Genomic DNA, 8560 nt, shown 5'->3' on the forward strand with positions numbered 1-8560 from the left:
TTGGAAAAGGCGAGGTGGGACAATTTTATTTCTGCAACAAACCCATCATCTTCCCTGGGAATTAGCGTGGTCAGATGGTTGTATCGCTGGGGGCATGAGCTGAGGTCGGGAGTTCGATCCCTGTCTCTCCGCACGAGCGAACTCTTTGTGGGTCGCTTAAAAAAAAGAAGTTCCGGAGCCAGGCCCAACTCAAGTCCCTGAAGGCCCACCACCTAAGCCCAGGAATTTTTAGAAACGTTGAACGAAACAACAAACATCTTTACGTAATTAGTACCACCTCGAATTCCAGGAATTTTTAGAAACGTTGAACGAAACAACAAACATCTTTACGTAATTAGTACCACCTCGAATTTTACTAAAAAAAACATCACGAATAGTAAAAAAAATATAGGTGAACCGATGAAAAAATTGAATAAACACACCTTGCTTTATTAGTAGGTATAAATTCAAGATAATATTAATTTTGGAAATTGCAAGGATATGTCTGGCCATTTTGTTTTTTATTTTATGCTCTGATGGAACGGTAAAAGACTGGTTCATCTGGTTTGCATGGTGAGTATTCTTCATTACACATCTTTACGTAATTAGTACCACCTCGAATTTTACTAAAAAGAACATCATGAATAGTAAAAAAAATATAGGTGAACGGATGAAAAAATTGAATAAACACACCTTGCTTTATTAGTAGGTATAGATTCAAGATAATATTAATTTAGGAAATTACAAGGATGTGTCTGGCCATTTTGTTTTTTATTTTATGCTCTGATGGAACGATAAAAGACTGGTTCATCCGGTTTGCATGGTGAGTATTCTTCATTACACATTGTAAGACCTTCGATGTGAAGTATTCATATATTGCTTGATTATAAGTTCTTTATATACTTGCTCAAATATTATGCGAATGAATCTAAAAATAACATTTCTAATATTGTGCGAGAATTACTTAAATGCATCAAGTAGATCTTAATTTGTAACAGATTTTTAGTTGGATCATCACTCTATGTATACATCGTCAAAGTGCCTTTTTATCAATTTACATTACATGTAAAGTGGACTTTAATTATTATCAAATTATGCCTGTGCTTTTTTTCTCTACATCTGAAATTTAACATGCATTATGTTTATATAACATCCCAAAGAGTCAGACAAGCTACATTCTCAAATCAAGTATGTCTATTTAAATGTCAAGAAATTCGTTAAGGTCATATGTCCTACATTACTCGGTAGTCGTCGTCGTCGTCGTCGTTTGTAGCAGCCATTCATGCAAAAATATTTTAGAAATCAAGCACTAAATCAATTTGGAAATCAAACCATCGACGCAGTTATTTAGCCAGATAGTTAGTTATGTATGCAATTGATTATATCCATTTAATATGAATTTTTTAGCACCGAATCAATTCAGAAATTGAGTCATCAATGCACTTGGTAGCTTGGTACAGTTTATTTTTGTACGTTTTTATTCGTCCCACCTCCCACTGATTTTCTCCCTCCCATTAAAAACCAAATCCTATTGACTGGGAGTCTTCTAGGGCCAGTTTTTTTGGGCGATTCTACCAGAATCGCCCCCCTCCCCAGCTTCTCCCAGAATCACCACTCCATATGTTTTTTACAATCCTAACTAATTAGACCTTAACTAGATAGGATTGTAAAAAAAATATGAAGTGACGATTCTGGAAGAAGTTGGGGAGGGGGTTGATTTTGGGAGAATCGCCGAAAAGAACTGGCCGCTAATGTCTCAGATGATAGTCTCCGTTCCACGGTTATTTTTCATTCGTTTTTTTCGTCCCACCTCCCACCATCCCTTCCATACTGGTTTTCTTATCTCAATCGTTTCTGCTTCGTTTTTAAGACTATAGGAGTACCCCCAATTTCCCGGAGTTCTCGCAGCCAACCAGATCCGCGCCGCCGCCTCTGCCCCCGCCCCCGTCACCTCCTCGGCCACTCCGTCCTGGCCGGCCGCGCCCCCTCTGCACGACGCCTCGCCGGACACCGATCTCGCTCCGCAGGACTCAACTCTGCTGGTCTCGTCATCCTCTCCATCACCGCAGTCGTCCACGTCAAAGGCACGGACATCGGAGGCGGTGAGGCGAGGGCTCGCGGCGAGGGGAGCACCTCGGATCCACTCGATCCCGCACCACCACCGACCGCAGCCACCTCTGTTCAATCCACCCCTCCACGGTCCCCGCAAGATCCCACGTCTTCACCGTCCGCCACTGCCCGACCCCTTACTCCTTCCGGCAATGCACATAGCTACATGTCCTCCTTACTGCTTCTGGCTACCTCAAAATTTTAATCTGGTCCATGGAACATGAAAATCTGATTTCCTTTCAATGGTGGCAGAGAGATATTAACTCAGGAGCTGCTGGACATTTCCACCGTAATGGAGGGTATCAGCAGGTTAGTTAATCTTTGTTGCTATTATCCTTAGTGTGATTTCTACTAACTATTTGTCTGCTCTATTCTCTGGGCTTGAAGAGGTGGACGACAGTAATAGGGGAACTGGAACAAGCGCCGGAAGCAGCTGTGAACATAGATGCACAGTTCTGCGAGGAAGAAACCAGGGTGTACAGAGGAAGGGAGATCTCACCCCGGGTCTCCAAGCTATTGACTGGGAAGATGAACCCCAGGCAGCCGGGCTGGATTGGTTTGCACATAACCCGTAAAACTTAACGATTTTAATTCGCTTGGTACAGGTCCTTAATGATTCAGTACGTTATATCGGTATTGAGTGTACTAGCAGTCTACAGATAGATTTGCGTCTGTATGCTGAGCTTGTTCTGAGGATAATAATTTTTTGATTGAATCCAATGCAAGGTAACTAATAGAAATACAGTTGTACTACTAATGACAGTCTCGCTTTTGGGAAGTTTTTTGATGGATATTTAGTTGAGGCAGCTATTTCTACTGTGGAATAACTGTAATTTAGCTATGTGACACTGATGAATTATATAAAGTTCAGAAATGCATGTATGTCGATTTAATTTAATGGACATGATCTTTTAGGTTGATTTCAGCTGAGCAATAGGAAACATGGGTGCAGAGTAAGGATTGCATCGGCGCACCATGCCCTTCTCGGGCGACATCTCTTGAGAAAGCGATAAGGGCATTCGCTAACGATCCAATACATAATGTGATTGTACCAGTGCTGGGGACAAGTTCTGACTCTTTATGAGAGAGGTGTGTGGTTTTTACAATCTAATCACTTGGGAGAAAGGTTTTGGGATCAGATATTGGAAATGCAGGTCAAATGTTGAGAGGACAAAATGTAATTAGGAAATAGTGTGTCCATATGTGGTGAGTTTTATTTCACTGCAACATATTTCAGTTTTTGGACAGTGTGTGGATGTGTGTGAGTTGAGTTCTAAGAAGCATCTTTTTCTCATGTTGACAACATGCAGGGTAAAGCAGGTGTGTAGAACACACAATCTTGCCGGCGTTAGTACCCTGCTCTAATAAATTGCTTAGATCAGAGCACAGGGGTTAAGAAGTACATGAGGCTGCAATTTGACAGTGAGTCTGAGGAGAACCATGTCGAGGAGATGACAAGAAATGTACGTTGATTTTTTATGAAAGAAATACATAGTTGCTGCTGTGAGCACATTCATTTTTATTAGTAGAACTATTGAGTTTTACTATGTGATTTGCATCTAATTGTTATAGGGGAGTCCGCTAATGAGAGCTAACCTGGCCACTGAATGGCATGCAATCAAGACATACACAAGCGCTATGTTTGATGAAAATTATATCTTGTATGAGTGTGGACTGTGGAGCATACCAAAGTTGAAGAGATTGAGAAACACAAGTCATGTCCTGGAGGTATGATCTTGTGCGCTTTGCTCGCTGTTTATTTGTATGCAGCAGAATATATCAGGTTGTGTGAGAGAGTGAACTTACTTCAGTGATAAATAATGGCAGGTGCTGGACTTCATGCGTGTGAAAAGCGATGCTCACAACGTAGGAACCAATTGCATATAATCTGTTCTCCTACATGCACTTCAGAATTTGCATAGAGCTTCTTCGGCTTGGGGACACAAATTTTGATGCGTACGATTGTCTGGTTTATTTGTTGAAGGCAAATTTGGTGGACATGAAACCTTTTGCCGAGGTGAGAGATGGGCTTAGTTTGGAAGACCGGCTTGCTGAAAATGGAGTAGTTGTCAAGCTGTCGAAAATACATACTATGTGTAGATCGCAAAACTCAAGAGCATCCAGCAAATGCTGGTAGTGGTGACAATGTTTCAGTAATATACCAGGAAACAGGTTAGCATAACTATCAGTGCCAGGCTACCAGCTACAAGGAAAGAGAATGACTGGCCAATGACCAGCAGGGAGAAAGCCCCTTAGGAAGGATTGAGTAAGAGGACCAATTTCAGCAGCATTTTCTGCCGCCATGGTCACAAAAGGACTACATGGACAGACAGAGGTGATGCTCCGAAACATCTTGCAAACAGGGCAGGTGCAATAGCTATGGCGTCGAGGGACAGAAAAGGAACAATTTTACCAAGCCCATAGAATTTAGATTGCCAATGGAAACTAAAATGAGTGCAAATTATGAGACCCTTTTTTGGTTAGTAGTTAGTGTTACTTTCTCAATACTCGAGTCAAGATTCTTCCTAATGGTCACCATGGGATCGGCAAAACTCTTTAGGTGGCGGAGAAGTTTGATATGAGCCTCTAAGGTACTCTTTGACCTAGCTGAAAATGATGTTCTTTTAGAGGGTATCCTGGCGGATCATAGGAATATTTACTTTGCTTCCATTTCTATTTATGCAGGTTGACGATTCTGAAGTTATTGGGTTTTTGCTTCCAACTGAAATGATTCCTTTATATCTGAGTACTATGGAGATGGGCTGTGAACTTACCAGAACAGTATGAACTCAACTCCTTCTCTGAATTTAATTCTTCTATGATGCTTTCCAAAGCCGACGATGACCACGCTGTGGACCCACATGGCAGAGGAAGGGGATGCCCGAGACTGAGACGATGGCGGTGGTCGCGATGCACAGCTGCAGGAGTGGACAACAGAGACAAACACTCCCTTGGATTCGTCGTGATTCTGGAATGGGAGGCAGGTCGCTGCTGCTACCGCCCATGAAGCTGACGATGATCAGTGGCCGTCATGCAGCGGCGAGGTGGCGGTTGTGGAGGGGAAGGGGGAGGGGAGGGGAGACGCGCGGGCGAAAACCCACACGGCGAAGGAAGGGGATGCCTCAGGTGGCGACGGTCATGACGGTCACTATATTGTGATATGTTATTTGCATATAAATGATTCAGGGGACCCTGGTGAGTCGTTTAGATTTCTCCACTAAGCTGTTTAGATTGCTCCCCGCTCATGTCCGACTGGTCGGTTTAGTTCCTGAATTGTAGCTTCCCCGATATGTTGGGTAATTCACAGTCCTACCCGTTTGATAGTGTATTGATGCTTGACAACTACGTAATGAGTGCATGTTGTTCAAGTGCTTATCTTTTTCTGTTAAACCATTTGTCATCTAGGAATTCTTCATTTTGTAATATAGAGTAGTGAACGAATTTGCTAGGGAATCATATGCACTATTTTTGTAGCTTGAATAATTCGCTATGTTCTAATTTGAAATTATGTTGGGAAATCGTTTGATGTGCTGTCTGTTGCAGATTGTTCGAAGATGGGGCCCATCTCTTTCTAAACTGCAAAGAAGTGAAGGAGCAATGGTATGCCTTGCTGCTGGAGGAAATCCGGATCAGAGTGTAATTCAGCACATGACGTCATGAGAAAAATTCTGAGGTCGCGGAGAAGGATAAGTTGCTCACTATTTGAGTGTGGGCCGAGCAATTTTTGAAACAGACTCGATACTCAAGCAGGCTGTGAGCTTTACTGCTGGGTATTTTCTTATGTGATATCAAGTACCCACTACTATGAGTGTACTTTATTCATTGATTGAGGCTAAAGTGATTCATGCTCCAAGGGGATGTAACCAGCCATCTAATGTGCTGGCAGCTTTGGGTGCAGGATTAGACAATGGTGATCATGTTGAATGGTTCTCAGACTACTTTGAGGTTGTAGCCCATGTTGTAACCGGCGATTTAGCCGTGTACTCCTTTCGTTCCTAAATATAAATCTTTTTAGAGGTTTCAAATGGACTACAACATACGGATGTATATAGACATGTTTTAGAGTGTAGATTCACTCATTTTGCTTCGTATGTAGTCCCTTGTTGAAATCTCTAAAAAGACTTATGCTTGGGAACAGAGGGAGTATTAAATATCAACCATGAGGACAGTGATACGGGAGCTGGCCATCTAACCATGTATGCATACATTTCAAAATGCATTTGAACAAAATGGATAAATTTCATGCAAACAAGCTGGAATTCACTAAGTTTAGATATAATAATTTACATAAATTTGATGATATTTCGTCTGTTCTATTAAAAACTGAAAAAATATAAAACCTTAGACTAACTTGTAGCGGATGGTGGCCGGTGGCCTCGTAGGCGTGGCCAGGGCTGGATTTATGTTTAAGCACTGGTGTCAGTTCACACCGACTACCTGCAGAAATACACTAGGGATAGTCATTGTACTCACTTAATGACCCCAAACAACTCATTTTTCTAGCTCTGTCCTTGAGCGTGGCCACCCCGGCCGCACCTTTATCGTCGTCCGTGCCGTCGTCGTTGTCTTGGAAAGGCGCGGCAGGCCTGCCCGGCAACCGCTTGGCGCTTGGGGAGGATCCGCTGCCTGGCTGCGGCCTTGCCCCTTCCCTTTTTCATAGTTTAATCCTCTTTTGTGAATTACTTAAGTTCAATCACAAGCGGAAAATTTCAGTCTATTAGTTAACATGTTTATCCATGTTTCTTCTAAGTTATAAAAATTGACCTACTCTATGTCGTTCGTAAGACAATTCCTTAAGCAAAGGGAACGAGCCTCAGTTAATGTATCTAGGTAGGCCAGGATCCTTTGTTTGGATAACTATTTGTGCAAGAGCAAGAAGCTTGGGTTTACAAATAAAAGCGACACTTGGATTTCTAGGCTGTCTACACCTTTTGCTAGGGCCTTCATTATGGATGATGGTGTAAACTTGTTTCAAGGAGATACACAAAAGTGGATCAAAAGAGTATCATATTACAAGAGAGTGAATTGTTTTTTTTCAAGATAAGAAGAAAATGAGTGGATGTTTGCATTTTTCGCCTTTATGAGAGAAATGTCATATGCTTTTTTATATAGTGAAAAATATCACATACCATAACAAGTCATTTCTATAGAGCAACTACCAACAAGTGATTTACAGGTGAGCCTACAATTTATTAAATTGGGATGCGACTCACTCTACTAAAAAGCATGATGCCACTCACGCTGACTAAAAACGGTCACCTGCTCGCATTTAGCAACTGACCAATTAAGTATACGTGTTTATATGTTCACTTTAGATCTTTGGATGATGCTTTGAAAATGTTGATTGACAAAACTTTATAATATATTGGACTGAAAACTCGTCGATTTTACAAAATGAGAAGAGATGCATACAAATAATTATTTTTCTATATATATTTCTTGCACAGGATAATACAAATGGTGTATTTATATTATTATTTTGTAGAGTATGAGAGGGGTTGAGATGGACAAAGGAATCCATTAACAAGAATGTCAAGGCGACATCGTTGCAAAGGACAAAAACTTCATCGAATTTTATACAACAATACATGTGCACACACATAATCAGAACAAAATTAAAGGCCATCAAGTGATTTTAATAATTTGCAATATATTTTTAGTTGGATCATCGATTTATGTGTATACATCGTCAGTTTGCTTTTTTGTTATCAGTTTAATTAGAAGTGAAATAGACTTCAATTATTATGCAATTGTGTCCATGCTATATTGTCTCTTCCTATGATATTTTACATGGATTATTTTATATACCTTCAGCAAAATATTTCAGAAGCCCGTGGCAATGCACGAGCATACTACTAGTTAGTGTAGGGATTCGCTGCCTGTGGTAAGGTAGCCGCTTTTCTCTGGGGTTTTCTTTCTTGTTTTTTATATTTCCTAGGATCTTTTTGTTTTTTCTTGTTTTCTTCTATTTTTCTTTGTTCTTCGTTATAAGATTTTTTTTGTTTATTTTCACTGTTTTCTTTCTTTTTTCTTCGACTTCACTTTTTTTCCTTTCTCCCCTTTTTCTTGGTTTTCACTTTTTTTAATTATTTTCTTTAATTTTTTTCCTCCTTCTTTGGTTTACTTTGTTTCTTTTTTCGGTTTTCATTGATTTTAATCGGTTTTCTTCATTTTTATTTCTTTTTCATTGGTCTTCTTTGATTTCCGTTGTTTTTTATTTACTTATTTCTATTTGTTTTTCTTTATGGTTTCATCCATTTTGATTTTTTGAGAACCTTTTTTGATTGACATCTTTTTTCTATGTGTTGTTTTGCATCATTTTTCCTCGGTTTTCTATGTAGATTTTTTATGTACATGTGAAACATTTATTTTCATACATGCCATTATATTTAATTCATAACTAAATAAAAAATATTTTTGGTGTCTACATTTTTGTCATATACGTGAAGAATATTTCTATAAATGTTTAAAA

The 8560-nt window shown here is 40.0% G+C and overlaps 1 long non-coding RNA gene across 3 annotated transcripts; it reads left to right on the forward strand.

Moving 5' to 3' along the window:
• The first annotated feature begins 1826 nt into the window (after nt 1-1826).
• On the forward strand, nt 1827-6113 carry LOC125518677 (uncharacterized). Of its 3 annotated transcripts, none has more exons than XR_007288053.2 (9): nt 1827-2256; nt 2341-2397; nt 2476-3294; nt 3399-3551; nt 3661-3816; nt 3916-4679; nt 4774-4869; nt 4957-5283; nt 5632-6113. It is a non-coding gene; the product is annotated as an uncharacterized LOC125518677 (long non-coding RNA). The 3 variants fall into 3 exon arrangements; XR_007288052.2 differs by having other exon boundaries at nt 1828-2397; nt 2476-2644; nt 3004-3294; XR_007288051.2 differs by having other exon boundaries at nt 1827-2397.
• Nucleotides 6114-8560: the final 2447 nt, after the last annotated feature.

This window comes from Triticum urartu, chromosome 7A (genome assembly GCF_056163025.1).
Source record: "Triticum urartu cultivar PI428250 chromosome 7A, HENAU_Tu73, whole genome shotgun sequence".
NCBI classification, from domain to species: Eukaryota; Viridiplantae; Streptophyta; class Magnoliopsida; order Poales; family Poaceae; genus Triticum; species Triticum urartu.